The sequence below is a fragment of the Myodes glareolus genome, chromosome 24, assembly GCF_982192425.1.
Source record: "Myodes glareolus chromosome 24, mMyoGla1.1, whole genome shotgun sequence".
NCBI classification, from domain to species: Eukaryota; Metazoa; Chordata; class Mammalia; order Rodentia; family Cricetidae; genus Myodes; species Myodes glareolus.
Genome location: NC_142049.1, coordinates 16,736,386 through 16,762,942, shown reverse-complemented (window position 1 = coordinate 16,762,942; position 26,557 = coordinate 16,736,386). Strand labels below are relative to the sequence as shown.

The window sequence follows — 26,557 nt, the reverse complement described above, 5'->3', positions numbered from 1 at the left end:
AAAAACAACAACAAAACAAAACAGGGTCATCTGCACAGGTGTAGCTTGGCTCACTATAGATTGGGCTCTCCCACATCAATCAGTAATCAAAAAAATGCCCCAAAAGACTTGACTACAGGCCATCAAACAGAAGCATTTTCTCACCTGATAGTCTTTCTTCCCAGATGACCCTAGCTTGTGACAAGATGTCAATCAACCAGGTCATACCCAGAGAAAGACGTGGCATAGGAGATGTGAGACAACTCCCCCAGGCATCAGAGCCCACCTCCACCTCCGCGGGTTCCTTGAGTGCCTTCATGTCTACAATCTTAAATGCAGTTTTTTCTCTCGTTCTTGCTGTCTTGGCCACCAGGGGGCGACGCTTTCCCTCTTCTGGTTCTAGGGACCGCTCCCCAGGGCCCCAGCAATGGCATGGAGGTTTCTCTGAGGGTCATTCTTCCCTTCTGGTGGGCAGCGCTTGAGCCCACTCATCTTTCAGCGCTCAGTGGCCTCACTTGCAGAATGAGGAAGCTGGCTATTTGGGCACCAAAAAGTTAAAGATTTCCTGATCCTGGTCAATGGTTTCTTTAGTTTGTTTGTGTGTGTGTCCCCTTCATTGTTAGGGAGTGGGGAAATCCTTGGAGTTGGCCTCCTATAGTCAGTACAGACCTGAGTATTCATTGCAGGTGTCAGTTGTGCCTTTTTATTTGTTTGTTTTGTTGGCTTTTGTTGTTGTTGCTCTTGTTTTAGAGACAGGGCCTGACTTGTAACCCTGATTGTCCTGGAGCTCACTGTGTAGACCAGACTGGTTTTGAATGCACAGAGGTCCCCCTTCCTCTGCCTCCCAAGCGCTGGGATCAAAGGTGTGTACACTATGCCTGGCTTAAAAATTTTATTACATTTCTTTTTTATCCCCCTTCCCCCAAGGAAGGGTTCTCTGTGTCGTCCTGGCTGTCCTGGAACTCCCTCTGTATACCAGATTAGGCTGGCCTCAAACTCAGAGAGCTGCCTGCTTCTGCCCTCTGAGTACTGGAATTAAAGTCATGTGCCACCCAGTTTTTTCTTCAATTTTTTTTTTTTTTTGAGACAGGGTTTCTCTGTGTAACAATCCTAGCTGTCCTGGAACTAGCTCTGTAGACCAGGCTGGCCTCGAACTCACAGACAACCGCCTGCCTCTGCCTTCTGAGTGCTGGGATTAAAGGTGTGCACCACCACTGCCTAGCTTTTCTTAAATTTTTAAAAGTTTTTTTTTGTTTGTTGCGTATGTGTGTATACATATGTGAGTGCAGAATATTTTTTTATGTTTATGGGTGTTTTACATGTATGCATGTCTGTGTACCACGTGCATGATCGGTGCCCATGGAGACCAGAAGAGGGCATCAGATCCCTAGAACTGGAGTTACAGGCAGTTGTGAGCTGCCATATGAGTGCTGGGAATCAAACCCGAGTCCTCTGGAAGAGCAGCCAGTGCTCTTAATGGCTGAGCCACCTCTCCAGCACCAGGATATTAGTTCTTTATTTGTATGTGTGCTAATGTATGTGTGTTAACACACATGTGAAAGCAAGAGGACAATATCTGGGAGTTGGTTTTTCTCCTTTCACCAAGTGCGTCTCAGAAACAAAACTCTTCTTCAGGCTTGACCAGAGACACCGTTACCAGCTGAGACACCTCACCGGCCTTGCCTTTAAGCCAGATTTTCCTCTACAATAATTTAGATCTGAGGGGCTGGAGAGATGGCTCAGAGGGTAAGAACACTGATTGTTCTTCCAGAAGTCCTGAGTTCAATTCCAGCAACCACATGGTGGCTCACAACCATCTGTAAAAGAAATCTGGTGCCCTCTTCTGGCCTGCAGGCACACATGCAGACAAAACACTGTAAACTAAATAAATAAATAAAAATAATTTAGATCTGAGTTTTATTAGGAAGCAAATAGGTTTCATCTCTGACCCAGCAGTAGTGCCTGCGTGAGTGTCCATGGGGAAAGAGCTCTGTGATCCACTAGTCAGGTCTGTTAAGGCCAAGGCATTGGAGTAGTTAAAATCTGTGTGTTATTTGTCCAGACTCCTAAGAGACAAGGTATAGATGATTGAAAGGATTATTAGGTTCTCAGATTGGGAAGGATACAGATTCTATAGACGATTTAGTGGTTTTCACTCTTTGCTGCGTAATTTAATGTAACTAAGAACACAGTATTTAGGTTGGGTGTATAGCTCAGCAGCAGGCCGCTTGCCTAGCATGTGTGATGCGCTGCGTTCTATCTCCAGCTCCTCAAAAGGAGGTGGGGTCATGCCTATATTAGTCAGGCAGAGCCAGAGGACTGCGAACAGCAGCTGATCGCGTTTAAACATCTCTCTCCAAAATCCAGGCCCAGCTAGCGGGACAGGTGCCAGGACTCCCGGCAAGGCCTCTTGGCATGCAGACCCATGCGGATGGGGGTGGGGTGGGACAAGGCTTGGAAATGCCCTGGCAGGAGGAATGCTGAGTTTGTTCTCCTGCCAGAGGCAGGCACAGGATGTACTCAGCTCAGCAAGCTCCCCACCCCAGTGCAAATGGACAGCGACTCTGTGGGGCTTGGAGCTTCCATGGCTGACCTGGGGGGAGGGGGTGTTTCTAAGATCGTGGAAGCAGGGACTGAGCCTAGAGAATGGGTTGCACATGGGGAAGGAACTTCCCCTAGACTTCAGCTGGGGCTGGCAGGATGCCGTGGCAGGAAACAGCACAATCGTCTGAGTGCCAAGCCGGGTCGTCTGAGTAAAACCCCCAGGACCCACATGGTTGAAGGAGAGAGCTCCTTCTGTACTCCTCTTGTCTCCACACACCTGCTGTGTCGTAAATAGATGCCATTTCAGGTTTTCAGTTGCTCAGATGGGCCTTGAACTGTAGATTCTTCTATAGGAGCCTCTGGAGCAGCTGGGAGTCTGGCTTAGGCACAGATGCCCTAAGTGGAGATACAGCAGGAAAGGGAAGGTGTCACTAAGAACACTTGGACTGGAAATAGGCCTTGCTTGGTAGAATGCTGGCCTAGCATGTAAGAGGCCCTGGGTTCAATCCCTAGAGCCACTTAAAGGTGGGTATAGTGGCCAGGTGGTAGTGGCCCAAGCACTGGGCAGTGGTGGTTCATACCTTTAATCTCTGCACTCAGGAGGCAGAGGCAGGGGCAGATGGATCTCTGTGAGTTTGAGGTCAGCCTGGTCTACAGAGTTAGTTCTAGGACAGCCAGGGCTATACCAAGAAACTCTGTCTCAGAAAGAAAGAAAGAAAGAGAGAGAGAGAGAGAGAGAGAGAGAGAGAGGAGGGAGGGAGGAAGGAAGGAAGAAAGGAAGAAGGAAAGAAGAAGGAAGGAAGGAAAAACAAAGAAAGAAAAAAGAAAAGAATGAAAGAGGAAAAAAGAGGAAGGAAGGAAGAAAAGAAAGAGAGAAAGAAAGAGAGAAAGAAAGAAAGAAAGAAAGAAAGAAAGAAAGAAAGAAAGAAAGAAAAAGAAAAAACTGGGTATAGCACATTTCTGTAATCTTAGTATTAGGAAGTGTGGGCAGGAGGTTCAAAAGTCAGAAATCATGAAGCTGGAGAGATGGTTCAGCAGTTAAGAGTGCTTACTGCAAGTCGTACAGTGGTGGTGCAGGCTTTTAATCCCAGCACTCAGAAGGCTGAGGCAGGTGGATCTCAGTGAGTTTGAGGTCAGCCTGGTATACCGAGCAGTGTCAGGACTGTTCCATGGAGAAACCCTGTCTCAAAAGAAAAAAAAGTTCTTACTGCTCTTGCAGAGGACCCAAGATTGGTCCCTAGCACACACATGGTCCTTACAACCTGCCTGTAATTCCCTCATCTGACCCTTCATGTGACACACACACACACTCACACACACACACACACACACACGAATAGACATGGTTTTCAGTTTTAAGAGCATTTGGGATGGTACCTGGCTTATACAGAATTCTGAAAGAGTAGTATGGGGCAGGGAGAGTGGGGGAAGGCGGGTGAGCCCAAAGGGTACTTCTAAGTCTGCTAGGCATGAGGACAGAGTCTTTGGGAAGAGGGGAGCTCTGATGACTTGGCCATCCCTCTGGTCTACAAATTGAGTTCCAGGACAACCAGTGCTACACAGAGAAACCCTGCCTTGAAAACTGCCCACCTCCTCCCAAAATCTCAGAACTTAGGAGGCTGAGACAAGAGAAGTTATGGGTGGTTGTGAGTCACCATGTGGGTGCTGGGAATAAAATTCTCAAAAGTAACAAGTATCGTAAACCACTGAGCCACCTTTCCAGCCCCACAGTTGCTGGGGTTTGAGGTTGGGTCTCATGCTGTCCGAGACTGGCCTTGAACTCACCATTTGCTTGCCCTCAGTAAACCCAAAGAAGAAACAAAATAGCACCACCACCAACAAAGAAAGCCTCTGGCCAAAGTTCATGGAAGACCACTAGCAAAGTTCCCTCGACCACCCCAGAGGCTCCAGGAGTGAGCACCCTTGCTTCCAGAACATCTGGCAGCTGTGTTGGGTGCAGTGGTTTGAATGAGAATGGCCCTCATAAACATATATTTGAATCCAGGGAGTGGAACTGTTTGAGAAGGATTAGGAGGGTGGGTCTTTGTGGAGTGGGTGTGTCCTTGTTGGAGGAGGTCTGTCCCTGGGAGCGGGGCTTCGAGGTTTCAGGTTTCGAAAGTTCACCCAGGGCCAGTCTTTCTGCTTGCTGCCTAGGGATCAGAATGTAAAATTCTCAGCAACTGCTTCAGCACCATGCCTATCTGCCTCCCACCACGGCGATCCTAGATTCACCCTCTGGAACTGTAAACATGGCCCCAGTTAAATGCTTTCTTTGTACAAGTTGCCTTGGTCTTGGGGCCTCGCCAACACACCATGCCAGTTAAAGAGAAGCCCTGTGAGCAACACTGATGCCCAGTAAGTGGGTCTCTGGCTCCCTTTTCAGCTTCTCCAAGCGCAAACTCCTTGAAGCCAATCTATGGCTTCTCCCACCTCCACAGGGAGCAGCAGGTGGCATGAGGAACAAAAAGAAAGGAGGAGCTGGCTTGTTGGAGGTGCCTAAGTAATAAGTCCATTCTGTAGACAGAGGAAGGAACTTTCTAGAAAGGAAACATGGAGTGATCAGCAGAGTTGGAAGTCAGGGAAGAGAAGATGGTGGGGGACGAACGGCATATTCTGCCCTGTGTACCCAGGAAGCCATGGCCTCACCCCAGCAGACCCTCCACTGTCATGGGAGTGCAGGGCCTCCCTGGCCAGGGCTCACTCTTTCTTGGGTTTTTCTTGGTGTTGGTTGGTTGGTTGATTAGTTGTTGGGTTGGATTGGGTTGGGTTTTCTGAGACCGGAGCTCTCTTTGTAGCCCAGGCTAGCCTGGAACTAATTCCAGTCCTCTCTCCCCATCACCCAGAGTGTTGGGATCACAGACAGAAGCCATCATATTGTTAAGAGATGGGCCTGGGATTGCAGGAAAGTGACCACACAATCCAAAGCAAGAAGCTTTACCTCTGAGATAGATGCATGGCTACAAACCATCCATGCAAGTGCATCTACTGGGACCCCCTTGGGTTTTTATTCTTGAGGCAAGCAGGTCTTTTTCCTCTCTCTGAGTGGTGGGTCAGAGCTCAACCTCACACCCTTACGGGAGGGGATAATTTAGAAGCGGAGCAGTTGATAAGCAAAGTGTGAATTTTGAGAACAGCATGAAACCTGGATCACATGCTTTGATCTGCAACAAATGTTACCACTGGGAGGCATTTTGGCCAGATGGTGTCTCTACAAATTTCTTTGTAAATTTATAGGCCTGCCCCTTTAAGCCCAGAGCTCACAGCCTGAATAATCTGAGCAAGTCTCCCCTCGAGGAGGAGACGGAGACGGGTCCCTGATGGGAAGAGTAAGCTCACAGGCAGGACTCAGAGAGGTGAAGGCGAGCAAACCCAAACTCAAGACAAGTGTGACACTGTCCCACCACCCACACACACTCAGATTCTCTAGCAGACTGCATTAGGACCAGAGGAGGTAAAGAAAAGCTCTCTGTACCCCTACACCTATACCTTATAGCTGGACCGTATATCACACTAGCGCCCACCCTGGGGGGAAGTTGTCATCATCAAATTAGACCTTCCCCTGCCTGCTCACTAGGAGTGTGTGTCCCCTCCCCCTCCCCTTCCCCAATAGAAGTGCACACTCTAATAAAAAGAGTTCTCCATCCATGACCCATCCAACCAGCTCACTCTTACACCGATTGCTGCTGATTCTAAAACCCCTGTTTAACAATGTAGACACGAAATTTCCTACGTCTCATTTAGCCCATTTAGCCCTTTAATGGAGATGGCAGTACGTTTCGTTCACATTCGCCACAGCACCCAGCCTGGAGTTGAGGGCAAGACACCACATGGCTTGAGCACCCTCCTCGGTTTGGCTTTGGGGACTAGGAAGGAATAGCAAGCTTTCTTATAGGACTATCTTTGGACTTAGCCCATAAATAATGACCCAGAGACTTATTATTAACTATGAAAACTTGGCTTTAACTTAGGCTTTTCCCCAGCTGGCTCTTATAACTTAATTAACTGTTTCTATTAATCTATGATCTGCCACGTGGCTCGGTAACCTCTTCTTAGTACAGCACACCTGACTTGCAGTCTAATGGTGAAATTGCTCACCTAGATTCTGCCTCCCATTTGTCTCCTGCCTAGCTATTGGCCCTTTAGCTCTTCGTTGAACCAATCAGAAAGCGCCTTAGGCAAAGACACATCTTCACAATGTAAACACCTATTCTTCAACAGGAAGGTGAAGCTGGGTCTAACCCCTGGCACCTGCTGGAGAGCCCTGGCAATGTGCTATCAAGTCAGAGTTGAAGGAAGCAAAACAAAACAGGGTGGCCAGGCCAGAGGGGTTCTTAGGGGGCTAGGCTGCAGCAAAACATCTGCCCACAGCTGGAGGAGGAAAGCGAGAGAGCAAATAAACTGTAGAAGCGGCAGGAGAGGAACACCCTTCTAAACCAAAGAAAGCTAACCCAACGGACCCTCCTAAGAAAGAGAACAGCGGAGGGGGCAGGCTGGGAATTCCCAGCACAGCTAGCTACCACCACATAAGCACGAGTGGGGAGTGGCCAACGTGCTGCGGCCTCCGGGGTTCTAATCCCAGTAAAGGATGATGGTGGGCCACGTTGAGGCCCTGCTCACACTCAAGTGGAACAGAGACTAACAAACCCTCTTGGGACAGCAACAACACTAGCAAACAGTTGTGGAAAAGTCACCAGGGAGGGGCTGCCAAATCTCAGTGTGCTTTTATTTTCAGCTTTATTGAGCTTTAATGAACAAAAGGCATGTGTATTTAAATGGCACAACAGAGCCAGGTATGGTTGGTTACGCACCCAGCCCTTGAGGGGCACAGGCAGGAAGGTTGCTATGAATTTGAGGCTAGTCTGGTCTACAGAGCGAGTTCCAGGACAGCCAAGACTACCCAGAGAAAACCTGTCTTGAAGGAGAGAGAGAGAGAGAGAGAGAGAGAGAGAGAGAGAGAGAGAGAGAGAAGGACCTCCCAAGTCTTTTGCATCCTGGTCAGTAGGAAAACCAATGTTGAGGGCTGTGAGTTGACAAAGAGCCAGAAGGTGGCAGTGTCTACCCAGGGAGGGGCAGTGTGCCCGCTGCCACGCAGAAGTCCTTGCAAAAATCCCAGCCTGCCAACTAATTCCTGCCCCTAGCCCTGGGCCTCACATTGGTCTGCCTGTTGGGACAAAGTGCCAAGCAGGACGTGACCCAGGTGGTGTGATTGCAGCTGGGTTTTATGATCCCGCAAGAATCTCCTCCCATGAGTAATGGGGACCCAGAGTCCTGTCTCCAGGCTGTGGAGAAGCTGGCTTTCCTGACTCCTGGCCTGGATCCTGGCTGACCTCCCAGCATCCACCTGTTTCTTAGTGCCTTCCCCTGCTCCCAACTCATCCTAAACTCACTCACTTCCTCTCTTTAGACAAGACACAGCTTTGGCTGAAAGCTTAGGCCACAGAAGCAAGGCACCCCCAAGGTGGTGTGATTTTTATTCAGCTTTAACGAATGAAATTATGCCATTTGCAGGAAAATGGATAAAACTGAAGGTCACTATGTTAAGGGGAAAACAGACAACAACCATCTATGGTTCTCACCTGCAATCCTAGCACTTGGGAATCAGAAGGAGGCTCAGAAGCTCAGAGTCAGCCTTGCTTATATATTGAGTTCAAGGCCAACTTGGGATATGTAAGACCCTACCCCTCCCCCCCAAAAAAGCAACAAACAAAAAGAAAAACAAAACCCCAACCTAAAGAAATATCTTGTTTTCTCTCATCTCTCATGTGCACAGTGTGCATGTGTGAGTGTGTGTGTGCGTGTGTGTGTGTAATGAAAGTAGAAGGAGTACTATATACGGGAGACTATAAAGGGAATATTCAAGAGATGGTAGTGGGGAGAGATAAACAAATACAGATGTCTCTCTCCTGTGTGGAGTCTAGAGCTAACTCTGTGTGCACATACCATGTAAGCAGAGGGGAGCAGTGTGTGGGGAGGAAGGGGACCAAGGGGAGAAGGGAGAAGAATATGAACGGAGGGCAAGGATATGTATGTACGAAAATGTCATGGTTCGGATAGCAAAGTGTATATTGTATGTTTTGTTTTGTTTTTTCGTTTTTCTGAGACTGGGTTTCTCTGTGTAGCCATGGTTGTTCTAGAACTTTCTCTATAGTCCAGGCTGAACTCACAGAGATCCACCCGCCTCTGCCTTCCAAGTGCTGGGACTAAAGGCGGTCACCGTCACCCATGCACCCCATCCCACCCACCCCAAAAGGGCTATTTAATTTTTTTAAATTTATTTTATGTGGGTTTCATATGCAGGTATGTGTGTGCACATGAGTGCTCGATGCCCAGGAAGGTCAGAAGAGGGCATCAGATCCCCTGGAACTGGAGTGACAGGTGGTTGTGAGCCACCACGCATGTGGGTGCTGGGACGCGAACAGTCCTCTGGAAGAGCAGCCAGTGCTCTTGAACCCTGAGCCATCTCTCCATCCGTATTTATTTCATTTTTCAAGACAGGATTTCTCTGCATAGTCCTGGCTGTCCTGGAACTCACTCTGTAGACCAGACTGGCCTTGAAATCAGAGATCTACTTCCTTCTGTCTCTCGAATGATGGGATTAAAAGTATGTGAAACCATGCCTGGCTTATTTTATTTTATTTTGAGATAGGGTCTCACTTTGTAGCCCCGGCTGACATGGAATTCACCATGTAGACCAGGCTGTCCTTGAACTCACAGTGGTCCACTTGCCTCTGCCTCTAGAGTTCAGGGAATTAAAGGCAGTGCCACCATATCTTTCTGTTATATGTGTTTTAGCACAGTTAAAACAACATAAAAATAATCAGGGAGCTGGAACCATAGCTCAGTGGTTAAAAGCACTTGTTCTAGTAAGGGACCAAGGTTTGGTTCCCAGCATCAGCATGGTGGCTCACAAGTGCCTGTAGCATCAGTTCTTGGAGATCTAACTCACTCTCCTGGCCTCCTCAGGCACTGCACATACATACTGCATAGACATACTTGCAGGCAGAAACACCCATACATGTCAAATAAAAATAAATCTCAAAAAAAAAAAAAAAAGCTGAGCACAGTGACATTATCTTTCTTTAGAGGTAGGTGAAACTCTATGAATTCAAGGCCAGCCTGGGCTACATAGTAAATTTCGGGCCACCCAAGACCACAAAGTGAGACCTAGTCTAAAATGAAAGTAATAATCAATCAATCAATCAATAGTTAGAACCTGGTCCAGTGATGCACTCTTGTAATCCTAGGGTTTAAGAGGCTGTGGCAAGAAGCTAACAAGTTTGAAGTCTGAAACTTTAAGGCCAGGACCCAGCCCCCTAACAAAAGGAGGAAGCCGGGAGGACGGAAGCCAACAACCTGTGTTCCATCCACAGAGCCCACGTTTGGAGAGAGCTGACTTCCTCTGACCACCACACTCCACAAGCATTCATGCACACATACATGTATGCATGCATACATACATACAAAATTAAAAATGTATGTAAAAATCATTCAATCAAGGCACCCTCAGGGCTCTCTGTTCTCTTGTTCTGCATCTCCCCCTTTCTCTGGCTTTCCTCCTGTCCTGTGGTTGGGGTCTCTCACCACTGTCTTGCAATCTGTTCTTTGCCCAGTTACTTCCTTCCGCGCATGTGTAACCAGCTCTCCTCAGCCGTGTCGTTGGCACCCTCCCCGTCTCAGCTCAACTGGCTGATCGAGATATTTTCCCAAACAAAACCTGTTCTCACCCTGCTAAATGCACTGCAAACTTGCCATCTGGTGTCTACATGGGTCTCGCGAGAAACCGATGAGGGGGCAGTCACAGCTGAGACTCTGATTGCCGCTATGCCAGCTGCCAGGCAGAGAGTAGACCCACAGCCTAAGGGGTGGGGGCCGGGTCAGGGGAAAGGCACTCGGGGGCAGCCGCAGGGCAGCCTGCCAACAACCCCTACAGCACCGTCCTACCTCTCTGTCATAAGCCAGCGGGGGGGGGGGGGGGGGGGAGAGAGGGGGGAAACTGAGAGACACTGGGTCTTTGAATTGATCATGAATTCCAGGTGAGGAGGGAGGGGCTCAGTCTGAACGGGGGTGGGGGGGAATGCTTGCGGCTCAGCGCCCCTGGGACCCGGCAGAGTCAGCTAGGGTGGGTTGGTGACAGAGACAAGACAGCAAGAAAGTCCCACCTTTGTGGAAATCCTGAGCTTTGGAGGTGACCGGAGGTGAAGGGGAGGGGGAGGACTTGGGGAGGTGGAGGGGGGGTGCTTCTGGAGCAGTTTGGGGGAGGGCAGGAAGTTAAAAGGAAGGACCAAAGCCAAGGCTGGAGGAGAAACAGATGCCTCACGGGGATCCATCTCCAAATCAGAGGCTAGAGACAGAGGTGAGAAGTGTCCCCAGTGAAAACTACCACCTGATAAGAGTGCAGCGGGCTAGGCAGGAATGGTGACAAGAACTGACACGTATACCTGTTTGCGACATGTCAGACGTTCCAGAGCTGCTGACCGAACACATGCATGCAGGGCTCACCTGTGATTTTAAGTTGCCTTTAACAGACAGTATGGGACGTCACACGTCTGCCGGACCAGCACGTGAGAGACTGAGGCAAGAAGACACATAGTAGGCCAGCTTTGGCTACTCACTGAGTCAAAACAAGGACAACAAGGACACAGACCTGGAAAAAAGACTGGGCATGGCAGCACACACCTGTAGTCCCAGCCTCTGGGAGGTAGAAGCAGGAGGATGAGGGTTCAAACAAATTAGAGGCCAGTCTGAGTTCTGTGAGAACCCGTGACAAACTATTAAAGAGAAAAGGCAAATTCACAATTAAAACTAATTGTTACTAAAATAGTGTGTGTGTGTGTGTGTGTGTGAGAGAGAGAGAGAGAGAGAGAGACAGAGAGAGAGACAGAGAGAGAGACAGAGAGAGAGAGAGAGAGACAGGGTCTCACTATGTAGTCCTAGATGACCTGGAACTCACTATTGTAGACCAGGTTGGTCTGGAACTTGCAAAAATCCACCTTCCTGCCTTTGCCTCCCAAGTGCTGACATCAAAGGTGTGTGCCACCACACCCAGTAAGACATTCTATTCAACTCAAATACACGGGGCAGCAGAGACGAATGGCTCAGTTGCTAAGAGCACTTGCTTGCTCTTCTTCCTAGGGAACCCGAGTTCAGTTCCTAGCATTCGTGTCTGTCATTCCAGTTCCAGCAGATCCAATGCTGTCTTCTGACCTCCTTGGGCAGTACGTGCGTGTAGCAGACACACACACACAGGAACTATCCACACAACTATACACACAAGTAAATAAATTCACAAAAATTCAGAATATAATTTTTGCACCATGTTATCACTAAGGAATTAGAGAAAGTTTATGGTTTTTTTTTAAAGTTTTTTGAGATTTTATTTTATTTTTTTATTATCTGTGTATGAGTATTTTGCCTACATGTAAGTGTGCATACCATGTGCCTGCAGTGCCCAATGAGACCAGAAGAGGGCATGGGATGCCCTGAACTGGAGTCGGGACGGTTATGAGCTGCTGCTGGGTGATGGCTGGGCTCAAGCTTGTGTCCTCTGCAAGAGCCGTGGTCTCTATGCGTAGTGTGTATGAGCAGGCAGGCACCCTCATAGGGCAGAGGCATAGACAGGATCTTTGGGAACTGGAGTTACAGGCAGCTGTGAGTCACCTGATGTGGTGTGGGAAACCAAACTCAGGTCCTCTGCAAGAGCAACCCATGCTGAGCCGTCTCTTCTATCTCCTTTATATAAATTATTTTGTATTAAGTCTCCAAAATCAAAATTGAATTTATGTGCATAGCATACCTCAGTTTGGAGGAGCCATGTGTCAAGAGTTTAACAAGCATGGGTTACCACAATGGATAATGCAGTCTGAAACGTTCAGAGATATTAACTCATTTCTTCCACAGAGTCATGCTTTGTTATTCAAATTTATGTTATGAACATCACAATATAAAAGTTTGAGACAGCCAGTCGTGGTGGTGCACTTGGGAGGCAGAGACAGGTGGATCTCTGTGAGTTCGAGGCCAGCCTGGTCTAAAAATCAAGTTCCAAGACAGCCAGAGACATAGCACAGAGAAATCCTGTCTAGAAACAAACCCCCTCCCCCGCTAAAAGAAGTTTGGGGTTGAAGAGATGACCCAGTGGTTGAGAACACTGACTGCTTTTCCAAAAGACCCAGGTTTGATTCCCAGAACCCACGTGGTGGCTCACAACCATCTTTAACTCCAGTTCCAGGGGATCCCATGCCCTCTTTTGGCCTCCACAGACACCAGGAATGCATGTGGTACAGAAACATACATGCGGCCAAAACACTCATTCACATAAAATAATAACATAATAAAAACTGTAAAATATATGGCTTAAATGTCACCAGAAGGAAAAATAATCAGGTTAGCATCTGAACCTGTGAGCTCAGCCTCCCATGTCTGGTCAGTGCAGTCACCATTCCAAATCTCAGCTCCCGGGACTTAGTAACTAAGTAAAAAGGTTGCTGGTCATGGGTGTGTGCTTCCCAGAGGAGACACGGAAGCCCAGAGAGAAAGCATCCTGCTGTTCAGGTGACCTGGGTGGACTCTGATGCTACATAAAGTGAGAACTGTGAGGTGAACCGCTTTACCCAGTGGTCTCAGTGACTGCTGGGGAGGAAGAGGCAGGCTGTGACCACTGTATTCCATACGACAGGAGAAGAACTTTGGGACGTTCAAAGGAAAATGACCCCATAGCTTCCAACTATGAGAGAGAATGATTTTACATAGTTTTGTTACCATTTTATTGTATTTTAATAATTTATTATGTTTTTAATTATTATTGTTGTTATTATTATGGTTTTTTGAGACGGCCTTGAACTTCTGATCTTTCTGCCTCCACCTCCCAAGTGCTGGGATTGCAAAAGGGTCAGCGCACCCAGTTTGGGGGATGCTGGGGATGGAGTCCAGCACACTGTTTGTGCTGGGTAAACACTCTTCTACCTGAGCTACACCCCCAGTCTACCCCACTATTTCAGAGGGATGCCTCCTTTCAGATAATTTATTTATACAATTTATTTGTAATCTCCTATTTGGGGAGAGTATTTTAGTAATATAACTAACCAACAGCCAAGTGTGGTGGTAACATCTTCAAGTCCTAGTACTTGAAAGGATGAGGCAGGAAGATCTCTAAATTCAAGGCCAGTCTACAATAGTGAGAACCTGTGTCAAGATTAAAAAAAAATGTGAGGCAGTGGTGGCGCACGACTTTAATCCCAGCACTTGGGAGGCAGAGGCAGGAGGATCTCTGAGGTCAAGTCCAGCCTAGTCTACAGAGCAAGTTCTAGGACAGCCAGGGCTACACAGTAAAGCCAGTCTTGTAAAACAATCAAAAGCTAGCCCTCTGATTAACATGCTTACAATTCATTTTTCTCCAAGAATCCAGTGTATATAGTCAATCACCCTTAATTCTCCACTGAGCTGACCATGGTGGTGAGCCATGTTTTCCCAGGTCTTACAAGCTCTCATTGTATACAACAGTCCCTGAACCTGGTCACTTAGAATTGTGACACAGCTGGGCATGGTGGTATACACCTATAATTCCAGCACTTGAGAGGGTGGGGCAGGAGAATCACTCCAAGATCAAGGCCAACCCGGGCAACATAGTGTACACAGTTAGCTCATTGCCAGCTACTGAGTGAGTCTGTCAACCAAAAGGGGGTGGGGTGGGGGATGGGGGGCTTGGCACAGAACTGGGATATGTAACTTAATGGGAACATATCTGCCTACATAACGCTATGAGTTACAGTCTTAGCACCACACAGAAGTAAAAATAATAAATCCCTCATATTTATACATACTCACAGTTTTGTTTTCCTCCAATACTGGACAACCTTATCTGCGTTGAGCACGTGGTTTCACTCTCTCGCTGTTCTCTGATAAGCTCCGATTCCAAGGAAACATTTCCAAGAACACAGGAAGAGCGAATGCCGCTCTGTAACAGGGCCAGACCTTAGTAAGTCCTGAGACTTTAGCACAACTGACTCCATGGCTGTAAAACTCAGCACATAGACACCAACACCTGCCAACACTAAAACAAAGGCCTAACCCATCAAAGTTCATAGTTCTGGGAAAGTCTCAAAAGTACTAACCTTGCTTTTTGGCTTCTGTGGTTCTGCTTCTGGCTAACTGTTTTTGTTAACTGAAATACGTCAACCCAAAACATGGTTTCTGTGCTTAAAAGCTCACCCTGAGAAAGGCTTGGGTCTACACTGGGATCCCAAACATCCAGTGTAGCCGCTGGCTGGCTAATAAAGACTTTCTTTCCTTCATTCCTTTCTTTCTTTCTTTCTTTCTTTCTTTCTTTCTTTCTTTCTTTCTTTCTTTCTCTCTCCCTCCCTCTCTCTCTCTCCTTCCTTCCTTCCTTCCTTCCTTTAAAGATTTATTTATCAGGACTGTAGAGATGGCTTAGTGGTTACGAGTCCTGGCTGCTCTCTTGAGTTCAATTTCCAACAACCGCATGGTGGCTCACAACCATCTATTATGAGATCTGGTGCCAGAATGAGTTCTAGGACAGCCAGGGGTACACAGATAAACCGTGCCTCTAAATAACCAACCAAACAAAACCAAAACCAAACAAACAAAAGGATCGTCAGGGCCAGTGAGATGGCTCAGCCAGTATAGGTGCTTCCTCGCAAGCCTGGCCCCCTGAGTTTGATTCTTGGGACACTTGTGACATTGAAGGGGAAAAAACCCCAGCTCTACAACTGCCCTCTGACCTCTCTACACGCACACCAAGGCACGTGTGCCCACCCGTCCACATCATGCACACAGACACGTGAATGGACAAATACGCAATGAAAGAATGAATGAATGAGTAAATATTTTAAAGAAGAGAAAGAGTGGCCGGAGTGGGGAACTTTGGAAACAGCAGAAATGAAAAGATTAAGCCAACAATCTACAAAATTCCTTCTTTGTCCTGGCTTCTAGAAGTGTCTAAAAGGTCAGTGTGGTGGTGTGGGCCTTTAATCCGAGAGAGGTCAAGGATGGCTGGGTGGTCCTCTTCGAGCTGGAGGCCAGTCTAGTTTACATAGTGGGTTTCAGGCCAGCAAGGGCTTTAGTGAATGGGTCCTTGTAGCTCGTTCTTTCCAAAGCCTCTAAAAGGGAACCTTCCTGTGTTGTACAAGTTGCTTCTAGAAACATCCGCATCCTTGCACCTGTTCACTCTGGCTCTGAAACTACAGGTGGATTTACCGTTTGTACACACACAGTGTTTCTGTAATAGAACCATTTTGTGGAAAAGCACACAAGATGCAGCTCAGATTTAACGGGAGGTTTTTTGTTGTTTTTGTTTTTTCTTCTTTTGTTTTTTTGTGGGTTTGGGTTTTTTGTTTTGTCTTGTTTAGAAAAAGAAAGCACAGAACGATATTGAAGACTCCTTAGAAAGGTCTCCTCGGGCACTGAAACGTTAGCAGCGCTGGAGTTCAGGTAACGGGGGTGCTGAACTGTTTTTCTCATTCATCTTCCCACTTGGCTGAAATTTCCACTTCTTTTTGCCAGAGCTTATGTTACTGTTCATAATGGAGGGGAATAAACGATTGTCATAGAATACTGCTGGGGAGGCCAATTGAAAAGGAACCCGGATTCTATGCAAAAAGAGAAGATGAAAGAAACGGGAAGCCTGCCAGGAGCTGGGGGAAGGGCAGAGTTCGCAAAGCCAAACGGAAGCGGGACGCATCAAGCAATGGGATCTTGGCTTCTGGACCGATGAATTTTATGCCGGGGCTTCACCGGGAGGAAAGAGCGCTTAGCTCATCCAACACAGCTGAAGCCTCTAAACACGTGTCTGAGCACTGGAAATCCATATGGGACCGCTGGCTGAGAGGCTTACAGCCCTGGCTACCGACAGATGGCGTGCTCGGCACCTGACGGCGGTCTCTAAAAGAACGGCTGTGGAATCTGGGTATGGCAGTGTCTAGCTGTAATCCCAGCCCGTGAGAAATTGAGGCGGGAGGATCAAGAATTCAAGATGGCTGGGGTGGGGCATGGGGCATGTCTTTTTTTTTGTTGTTGTTATTGTTTGTTTGTTTGTTTTCAGAGACAGGGTTTCTCTGTGTAGCTTTGGAACCTGTCCTGGAACTCACTCTATAACCAGGCTAGCCTCAAACTCACAGAGATCGGCCTGCCTTTGCCTCCGAGTGCTGGGATTGAAGGCGTGTGCCACCAATGGGTGGGGGACAGCTTTAATCTCAGGACTCGGGAGGCAGCGGCACAAGAGTTTTTGTTTGTTTGTTTGTTTTTGTTTTATTTTTATTTTGAGACAGTGTTTCTCTGTAGCTTTGGAGCCTGTCCTCAAACAAGCTCTTGTAGACCAGGCTGGCCTTGAACTCACAGAGATCCACCTGCCTCTGCCTCCTGAGTGCTGGGATCAAAGGCGTGCAATGTAGGACCCAGCCATGACAAGCTCAATAGAGGCCTGAGTCTCAGTAGTTTACCCTAAGGCAATACCTGGCCAAGCTATACCACAAACTGAGACCACCCAGGCACCACCCAGGAACAGACCATCCAAAGGAAATTCCTAACGTTCCCACCTTTGTAGAATAGAATCGTCTGCCAGCACACACCCATTGCTTTTCACCAGGCCTAGACAAATGCCAGCCAATCAGGGGTCCTGAACTGTAGAAATCCCTCACCCCCCCCCCACCTTTGGTACTGTAAAAACCCAACTCTAACTGAGCTCGGGGCTCTCCGATCACTCCAATACGTTGGACAGAGTTTGCAAACTTGTGTAAGAATAAAGGGTCTTTGCTTTTACATACAGGACTCGGTCTCCTGGTTGGTTTTGGGGGGCTCTGTGTTCTGGGCATAACCTGCATCACCACTGCCGGGAGGCCAAATTTCTCTAAGCAACACTCATGAGATATTTTGTCTCAGCAATGAGAAACATAAATAATACATCAATTAAGCCAATTTGAGAAAAGTTTTTGTTACCTTCCACCAAAACTAGCCAAACGATGTTCCTGCCTCCCACCCCATGTCCAGGAGCAAAGCTGTTCTGTTCAGAAGCCAGAATATGGAGTCCAAATGGGTCATCCGGTGCCTAGCCAAAGACAAATTCAAGTCCAAAGACTGAGCTCATCGCTGACAGCAGAATTCCTTCTTGCTAAGGAATGGGACCTGAGCCATTTCAAAAGCAGTGGGTGGCCAGCTCCCTAGGGTTAAATCCACTCCTGTGCTCCCAGGAGGGATCGGCCTCCCTCATGGTAAAGGTCCCAGGGGATCCGGACGTGGATGCCAATTCCTGGAAGTGGGAACCCAAGTGTCAACATGGCTGCCTGGTTCTAGCTAAGCCTATAGGTTTGGGCCCATCCGACTGTCTTTGGTTGGCTTGCTTGAGTTTTTTGTTTGAAGTTGTTATGGTGGTGGTTTTTGACCCTGGGGATTTAACCCACAGCCTCACTCTTGCTAAGCATGTTCTGCAGGCAGTGTGAGCACACTCCAGGTCCTTAACTTTCCTAGTCGCTGAGAGCTGGGTTTTTCCCTTGAGAGTATTTCCCAATTGTGTGGCAATTACGATCACAGTGTAAATGAGTAAAAGGCCTTCTTCTTGTCTTCTGGAAAACTACTAGGAAGTCAAAGTCAGGCTCACTGGAGTCCTCAACCCTGGGCAGGCAACATTCCTCATTAATGATCCCCCACACCAGAGGTGATTTTAAAAAATGCCCTCAAGCAGCACTGCTTGAGGGACCTCATTTCAGAAGCCATACCCTATCTATCTGAGCCTGAAGGAGGACAGGCTTCCTCGGCAGTCAAGTCAGAGTAAATAGCTGCTGCCTGTACTTCCTTGAGGCTCTAAGCATATGTGAAGCCACATAGACCCTACCCAGGCATCCTCTCTTCAGAGAGTAAACATCCAGCTTCTGTGGGTTAGAGCTCTCTGGACTTTGGTGATCCCGAGGACCGGATCTGCTCCCTCCAAACAAGGAGACAGGGGAGATGAGGGTGGAGATGAGGGTACAGGCGTAGGCTACGGGGCTCTGCCTTGAGGGATTCTCAGATGTCCTGGTGAAGCCTTAGGTCCCCGGGGGGCAGGAATAGGTGAACATCTGAGCCCTGTGGAACTGGTATGGTTCACAGTTGATCCTCAGTGCGCAATTGAATGTTGGGAGAGAGAAGGTAGGGAGGTTTGCCTGATCTGTGGCACAATAATCCCCGAATTGGGAGTGGCAGAGGAGGGCTAAGAAAGGATCAAGAATTCAAGGACAGCCTGGACTACGGGGGGGGGGGGGGGGGGGGGGGGGGGGAACACACACGACTGTCAAATAAGTAAATAAACAAATACAACCAACAAGAAGGATTTATGGGCTCTGTTTTTTTTTTTTTTAAGATAGGGTTTCTTTGTGCTGTCCTGGCTGTCCTGGAACTAGCTCTGAAGACCAAGTTGGCCTCGAACTCACAGAGATCCACCTGCCTCGACCTCCCAAGTGCTGGGATTAAAGGTGTGCCCCACCACGGCCTGGCTGCTTTTTATTTTTTGAAACAGGCTCTTGCTATGTAGTTTAATCTTGTGATTATCTTACCTCTATCTCCCGAGTGCTGGGGACATTGTAATGATCTGTCCATCCTGTCCCTTTAAGAGACAAGACACGCCCACTCCCTCCCCCATCCACTGAGGCAAGCTGATCTTCAGCTTCCAGCCTGAGTCTCTTCCCTTTCCATCTCCTTCCTGAAGAGACCCGTTTCATCTCTCCCTTCTCTCTCTCTGCTCTTCTCCCTTTTCCCTCCGTAACCCACTAAGTAAATGTCCAACCTCACTCTGCATGCTCTACCTGGCGTGCCTATCTATGTCTCTGTCTCCCACCGGTCACGTGATCGAGTGGCGTGCCCATCTGCTGTCTCTCCTCATGGCCCGCTGCAGCCACTCGGGGAACTGCGCTGTCCCTGCTTGAGATTGACTGCTCTCAGGACCTGCTGTTTGCTGCCTGCCCGGGGATCCGCAGCATTTTTATTTAATCCATTACAGACATAGGCATGTGCCATTTTTCCTGGCTGTTGTGGAGTCTGCATGAACAGAACCTTGCGCATAGGTGACAAGAGAGAGAGCCATGGTTCTTTGGGGTCATACATGGCTGTATCTCCAGAGACACCTTGACATCTATTGAGCCTTCACAAGGCACCAGTCTTCCAGTCTCTCTCCTAAAGTCTCTCCTGCCATCAGCCTTGCTCCTACCCAGAAGACTGCTGTGAACAAGGCTGGTGACACTGTTAAGGGGTCATAATGGCATGCAGGTGTATCATCCATGTTTGTTGTGTCTAAGAGATCAGGGTCTGTCTTCTGGGTTTTGGAATCCTCTCCCCCAGCCCCAATAACTCCCAGGCATTTCCTAACACAGACAAAAATGCTTGTAAATGAATTAGCGTCACTGACATAGGTTTACCCCACTGCAAACAAACAACATAGGTCTAAAGCTGGACTTTCAAACCTGGGGAATGTGTGGGGAGAAACCCTTTGCCTTTTGTTTGACAACAGAGGAATATTTTTGTCCCTTTTATTACATTGTGTGTGTGTATGTGTGTGACTCAGGTCATCGGATTTGGTGGCAAGCGTCTTTACCCACTGAGCCTTCCCACTGGCCCCTGTTTGAGCTGATGAGGCTATTGGAATCAGAAGAATAGAAGGTTCTAACTGTGTGGAGCATTTTCCCATAGAGCTGGCTGTCTGAAGGTCTTCAGATACCACATCTTTCTGATTAGCTGGTAAGACAGGAAAGAACTAGGGGCTGGAGAGATGGCTCCATAGTTAGGAGCATATACTTCTCTTCCCGAGGACCTGAGTTCAATTCCCAGAGCCTGATGTGGGTTTCCCCTCTTTATGTTCTGAATATATTTTATTACCACTGGTTAATAAAGAAGCAGCGCAGGATAGAGCGAGATGGGAATTCCAAGCAGAGATAGAGGAGAAAAGAAGGTGGAGTCAGGGAGACACTATGTCACTACCAAAAGAGAAAGATGCCAGCTGCCAGCCAGAACCTTACTGGTAGGCCACAACCTCATGGTGATTCACAGATTAATAGAAATGGATTAATTTAAGATATAAGAGTTACTTAATAAAAAGCCTGAGCTATTGGCCAAGTAGTGTTGTAACTAATATAGTTTCTGTGTGATTATTTCGGGTCTGGGCAGCCGGGGAATGAACAAGCAGCCTCTGTCTCCAAGCACCCATCTCACAACTGCTTGTGACTCTAGCTGAGTGGGCAGTGGTGCTTTAAACCCAGCACTCAGGAGGCAGAGGCTGGTGGATCTCTGTGGGTTCGAGACCTGCTTGGTCTACATACAAAGTTCAGGATAGTCAGGGCTACGTAGAGTCCCTGTCTCAAAAAGAACAAAGTGGGGTAGAAGATTGAAGAGAAAGGGAAGGAGGGGAAAGAAAGGGAGGAAGGGAGAACTTTGGCTTTGGAAACCTTAGAACATCTTCCAAGTTTTTGCTATGAAATTCCTAGAGAGACTGGCAAGGCTTTTACTTTCCTGTTTTTGATTTTGTTTTGGATTCTGTTTTTTGTTTTGTTTTGTTTTTTTCAAGACACATACAGACAGCCTTGATTGTCCTGGAACTCACTCTGTAGACCAGGCCGGCCTTGAACTCAGAGATAGTTTGCCCCTGCCTCCTGAGTGATGGGGATTAAAGGCGTGCGCCATTGCTGCCTGGCTTATTTTCCTGCTTTTAATGCAGCGTTGGGAATAGAACACAGAGCTTCGTAGCTCTACAGCTGAGCTACACCCCCATCATCATTTTGTGTGGTTTAAATGGCTTATGACTGTGTTGTTTTTACATTTATTTCATATATTCAGAGGATAACTTCCAGGAGTTGGTTCTTTCCTTCCATTGTGTGGGTCTCAGGAATCAATGTCAGATCATCCAGCTTGGCAGCAAGCACCTATGCTCACTGAGCCATCTTGCTGGTCATTTATTTGTTTGTTTGCTTTCTTGTGTTTTTGAGACAGTGTTTCTCCGTGTAACAGCCCTGGCTGTCCTGGAACTCACTTTGTAGACTAAGTTGGCCTCGACTTTATAGAGATCGTCCTGCCTCTACCTCCGGAGTGCTGGGAGTAAAGCTATGCACCACCACCAGGCCTATTTATTTTTTAAACAATAAAAGAACAAAGGCACAAAATCTGTCTCTATGAAGGTGAAGGTGCTGGGCAGCTCTTGACCACAGGGGGGCGTGTCCTCCCTAGTCCTGCGCTAAGAACCTACTACGGGGTCTGTGACTATGTCAGCCTTATGACTTGCAGAAATAAGAGAGTTAGCTACCCAAAAACCAAGGGCCAGGGATCCTAGAGACCCCAAATCACTTCCCCTATTCCAGAAACTCCAGCAGCTGAGTGTGTGTCTGGTGTGCAGAGGCTGTGGGGAGGAGGTCATGTTTAAATTACAGAGTAGGCAGGAATGCTGTGTTGGCAACTTTGCCCAGAAGCCAGCAGGGCGGGCGGTGTCTGGGGCATGACCTGGTGATGGCTGCCATGCGGGTTAAGGTGCTGGGTGGAGCTGGCTGCTAAGGGCCGGGAGAGCGTGGGTGTGACAGCCACAACAGAGATGGGGCTACACAGGGCGGGTCAGTGGCAGCTCAGTCCTGCCAGAGCTGGGGTTATGTCCTGTGATTTAGGCAAAATCAACTTTTTTTTTTTATAGTAAGAATATCTGAGGTCTGGCAGCAGTCTTGCTCCCTTGACCTTACCGTCTTTAAGGGTAGCTCTTCTGCCCACTTCAATGTCCAGCTTTTAACCAAGTGAGACACTTTTCTTCCTTCCTTTCTCCCTCCTTTTCTCCTTCCCTCCCTCCCTCCCTCCTTCTTTCCTTCCTTCCCTCCTTCCTTCCTTCCGTCTATCTATTCATACACAAAAGAAACACTGAGTGTAAGGCACTGTGGAGCTGGGAGCTGGGGCTCCTGTCCTAGAGGCTACAGTCTTCTGGTTCTATCTCTTCACCACTCTCCCCACCCAACCCAGGACAGGGATCAAAACCAACCACCAACAGACAATGAGAACACATTCAGACAGAGCCAGTGGCACTCCACCACCAAAGGACATCTCTAGTCCTGTTTTTACCTTTTTTTTTTTTAATTGAGAACATCTCCCTGTGTTGTCTAGACTGGCCTTGATCATGTGGTCCTCCTGCCTCTGCCTCCCAAATGCTGGGATCACAGCTCTGCCTCCTGACCTTTATTTAGGCTCCTCCTAAATAAACTCCCCCTGTCTCTCTCTCTCTCTCTCTCTCTCTCTCTCTCTCTCTCTCTCGCCTAGCCAGAATTGATCTTCCTTCAGTGCCTTCCTCAAGCCCCACCAGTCCTAGAATGTGAAAAGGAGGACTTTCCTTCCTCATCCACTATGGTCATGTGACTAATTCCACCCACGGCCTGAGTAGGACCCCGATAGATACCGGAATGGATGAACGAGGTATCTGCCTCTGAGTTCACAGCTGAGACTGCCCAGAACTTTCACTTGGCAAATCATCCAGTCCTGCCCGTGACATCTCTCCTACTAAACTGTTGTGTTTATTATCTCTTGAGCCTGTGTGGTTAAACAGGGCTCGCAAGATGTCAGCAACAGCGAGGAATTGAGTTTCCTCATTCAGCTACAAAACGGACAGGCAGGCAGGAGGGAAGACAGGGACTTGGAAAGATGCGAGGGGAAGGAAGATGGGTTTTTCTCCTCCAAAGCTTTCAGCATCACCTGCTTCTGCAAACAGCCTTTCTAGCCCCAGAGGATGGCTGTCTGCTAGCTACTGCGCTGGTTTCAAATCCTTCCAGCTCAGCAACCCAGAATGTGCCCCTCCAGTTCCAAGTCTAAACTCCTGGTAGAAGTTCTGGCTCCTGTAGGTCCCTCATTTTTCTTGTGGACCAGTCACTGTGGCCCAACACCAGATGATTGGCAGTCCTCCCGAGCGAGCCTTTAGGAAGAGCCTGACATCTATGCCTTTGTCAGTGATGGTGTTTGTGTTCTTGTGCTTATTCTTTTTTGGACATGGGGAGAAGATAGGGTTTCATGTATCTCAGGCTGGCCCCACACTCACTATGTAGTCAAGAATGAGCTTGAACGTCTGAGCCTTTTGCCTCTACCTTCTATGTGTTGGGATTTCAGGAATGTGTTACCACACCCAACGTGTGTGGTGCTGGGAACACATGACACTGTGTATGCTAGGCAAGCACTCTAGAAACTGAACAGCACCATCACCTCTATCCCCCATTGCTGGACATTCCTGTGGTCTCCGATTAGTAATAGTGATAAATTTGGGCAAATTTGGGCTGGAGAAATGGTTCAGTGGTTAAGAGCATTGCTTGCTCTTCCAAAGGTCCTGAGTTCAATTCCCGGCAACCACATGGTGGCTCACAACCATCTGTAATGAGGTCTGGTGCCCTCTTCTGGCCTGCAGGCACAGACAGAATATTGTATACATAATAAATAAATAAATATTTTAAAAAAATTTTGGGCAAATTTTACAGGGACTTATAGGGGAAAAGTTTTTATTTGCTTTTTTCTTTCTTTCTTTCTTCTTTTTGATCAGACTTCTTTGGTGAATCTTCTACAGAATCTCCATGAACCTGTCACCTTGCAACACTGCCACAGAGTCGTGTGTATTGTCTCAGGGTATGAAGCTAGAGAGAATCATAGCAGCCAAGTGATAACTGGAGCTTCTGCTTCTGTTTTCCCTTCTGAGAAAACCCTTTGTGCCCCATAGTATAACACTGGCTTTTAAAAAAGAAGATACGTATTTATTTATTAGGTATATAGTGTTCTGCCTGCATGTATGCCTGTACACCAGAAGAGGTTACCATATCACATTAGAAATGCTTGTGAGCCACCATTTGGGTGCTGGGGCTTGAACTCAGGGCCTCTGGAAGAGCAGTCAGTGCTCTTACCCTCCGAGCCATCTCTCCAGCCTATCACTGGCCTTTTTTGGTCTTAAATGAACACTTACTAAGCCTGTCTTTTCTATTTGTGTTTCTTTGTTTATTTTGATAGAAAGCAGGGAGGACAACTTTGAAATTGGCAAATGTAGGAGGGAGGGTCGCTTGTTGGTTCCCGACCACTCAGCTAACTTAGACCCAAAATAATCACACAGAAACTGTATTAATTAAATCACTGCTTGGCCCATTAGCTCTAGCTTCTTTTAGGCTAATTTCTTACATATTAATTTAAGCCCTTTTTTTATTAATCTGTATATCACCATGTGACAGTGGCTTACTGACTAACGTTCCCAGCATCTGTCTCCAGAGGCTCCATGGCTTCTCTCCGACTCCACCCTTCTCCTTCCATGCTATAGGCCAAGCCAGTTCTTTATTCATTAACCAATAAAACCAACACACAGACAGAAGGACCTCCCACATCAGGCAAATGTAAAACTGAAAGTGTGCTTTCTTGCATGGCCTCAGCAATGTACTGCCAGGCTTTCGCCAGTCGTGATAGCACTATACTTACGTGCTGGCTGAGGAAACTGAGGCCCAGGTTTGGTTGGAACTGTGCCCAACGTCACAGTGCCCCTATGGGATGTGGGCCGACAACAAAACAGGTGTGTGCTCAGACTTTTCTGATACCAAACCAACTAACAGGCAGGGTTTTTTGGAACTGAGAGTGGAGACCAGGGCCTTACGTGTTAAGCAGGGGCTCAACCATTGCGCTGCAGGCCCAGGTTGCTCATACGATCTGCGTAGCAGTTTTCTGAGGTCAGAATCAGTGGAAGGTGTTTGTTACTACTTGCTTTTAAATTGCTTATTCATTTCATATGTATCAGTGTTTTGTCTGCATGTGTGTCTGTGCCGTGTCTGTGTCTGGTGCCCTGGGAAGCCAGAAAAGAGTATAGATGTCCTATAAGTTACAGAAGAATTCAGGCCACCATGTGCTCAGTTGGGAATCAAACCCAGATTCTTTGGAGGAAAAGCCAGGGCTCTTAACTGCTGAGCAATCTCTCTACCCTCTATTTGCTTGTTTTTGATACTAGGTTGTATGTAGTTCAGGCTGGTCTCGAACTTATGAAGAAGTTGAGGGTGACTTTGGAGCTATAGCTCTACATGCCTCCTCCTGAGCTGAGGCCAATGACAGGCAAGAGCGAACAACAACACACTTGGTTTATCAGGTGCTAGAGACTGAACTCGGGGCTTCCTGGCATGCTGGTTAAGCACGCTACCGACTGAAGCTACGTGTCTAGCCCTGAGAATCAGATGAAGTTTAAAGACTTTGCCCAGGGTCACAGGTCTAAGATTTGTGGGTTCCAGAATCTATTGTATTTCCAGTTCCTGTCGCTGCATGACCCTGGGTTGGTCACCTAACCTGTTTGTAGCTCAACTTCCTAATCTGGAACATGGGGGATGATTATGGCACCTGTCCCTTGGGGTTGTTATGAGGCTTAGGAAAATGACCAGCTTGATCCCCATCAGTGGACCGCTAAGGTTGGTATTGTTGAAACTAATATCACGAGACCTCCCACAGGGTCACGAGTCGGCCACTCCTTGTCGGAAGAGAACCAGATCCCGTGGGAGCTCCTGGCTGGTCCAGGTGCTCCGAAGACTCAGCGCAGGCGCTGCCTGGGAAAGTTGGTCGTGGAATCAAGGGAACAAAGGCTCCAGGTGCTCGGACGGCTGATGCCTGCCTGGCTAGAGGCCAGTTTCCTGCTCGATCGGGTTGCTCTTGACTGCCCAGGTTCAGGGAACTTACCCCTTGTTCCATGCTCCTGCCTCTGCCAAACGGTAAGCTGAGCAATGTGCTTGGCAACACAGGACAAGACCGAGCTTGGTCTCCGTACTTCCTCTCCGGAGCCCAGTACTGACTAAAGCCGGAAGTCCTGGGGCACGAGAAGGGACCCTTGCAGGTTCTCCTTCCTGTTCAGTGTCCTTGTAAACCCTCTGAGGATTGAGGCTAGGATCAGAGACGGGGCTTGAATGCCCGCTGGAGAATGGAGCAGCGGGGTGCCCTAGGGCATGCCAGCCAGGCTCTCTGTAACTCGTTTCTTACTGTGCTTTTTTTTTTTTTTTTTTTTGGAGGGGGGTAATGAGAGGGGGATGTTCATGGTTAAAGCCTGTGCCAG

General features: G+C 47.9%; 1 long non-coding RNA gene across 1 annotated transcript; it reads right to left on the bottom strand.

Moving 5' to 3' along the window:
* Nucleotides 1–1,869: 1,869 nt before the first annotated feature.
* On the bottom strand, nucleotides 1,870–26,291 carry LOC125400757 (uncharacterized). Its single transcript, XR_007232083.3, has 4 exons — nucleotides 26,188–26,291; nucleotides 14,344–14,473; nucleotides 2,801–2,919; nucleotides 1,870–2,045 (listed from the first exon to the last, which is right to left on the bottom strand). It is a non-coding gene; the product is annotated as an uncharacterized LOC125400757 (long non-coding RNA).
* Between the last annotated feature and the right edge of the window lie 266 nt (nucleotides 26,292–26,557).